Consider the following 1,151-nt stretch of genomic DNA (forward strand, 5'->3'; position numbering starts at 1 on the left):
ATTGTGTGTTATCTTTGAAAGACTATTTAGCTTATTTCTAGTTAGTTTGTCTAAGAAAAGCGAAACTTATGATTTTAGGATTTTTGAAAATTCGCAAAAAATTCAGATAGTGTTGAGTGTTGAAATTCTAGAAGAGCTGAAAATTTTGGAAATTCTGTAAATTCTGAATTTTTTAAAACAATTTTCAAATTGATTTGTGTCATTTCTATGACGTCATTAGTTGAAAAAGAAAGCTACGAAAACTACACAAATAGGTACAAAAAATGGGTTCAAAAATCAAAAAGTTGTTTTTTTTTTCTTTTTTTCTTGAAATTCTGGATTTTTAAACATAAGAACTAGAAAACTTGTGAATTCAGTTTTTGAAAATTTCAAAAACCGAAAGTGTCCTAAAATTGAAAAAAAGTACCTTCAAATTGGCAAAATCGGACAACGATTTTCAAAATTTCAACAATTTTTTTTGCGAAATTTTGATTTTTTGAATCTCTGGAATTTTGAATTTCCGATTTCCCAAACTTCTGAATATATACACCGTAAATGCTCTAACAGAATACCACTTCAATATTCAAACACATAGTGTTGTTTTCCTAATGAAGACGAGACGTGCTCATTTATCTCGGTTCCTGGAAGTGATATCTGAAATTTGACAACAGATAAAATATTGGTGATGTTATGACAAAAAATGTTTAAGTTGACAAATTTTTGATATCCTCCATAGGAACCGAGATGAATCGGTTCAAAGTTAAAGATCCTTCAAAAGCTACGTTATCATTAAATACTTGTAACTTGAGCTCAGATATCTCGGATCCTGTGAAAGATATCAAAAATTGTCAACAGATAAAATGTTTATCATAACATCACAAAACATTTACCAGTTTCCAGATTTTTGATATCTCTCTTACAATTAGGAACCGAGATAAATTGGCTCAAAGTTATAAACCCTTCTATAACAAAACTACTCCCCACGCCTGTTTGAGCTGATTTATCTCGGCTCTTGTGAAAGATATCAAAAAATTTTCAACAGATAAAATGTTGATAATATTATGATAAACATTTTATTCGTTGACCACTTTTTGATATCTCTTGAGGAAACTGAGATAATTGAGCTCGAAACTTCTCTACTTTCATTGAAAAATGTTCATTCTAATGAAAAA

Source organism: Caenorhabditis briggsae (genome assembly GCF_000004555.2).
Source record: "Caenorhabditis briggsae complete genome, chrV, whole genome shotgun sequence".
Lineage (NCBI taxonomy): Eukaryota > Metazoa > Nematoda > Chromadorea > Rhabditida > Rhabditidae > Caenorhabditis > Caenorhabditis briggsae.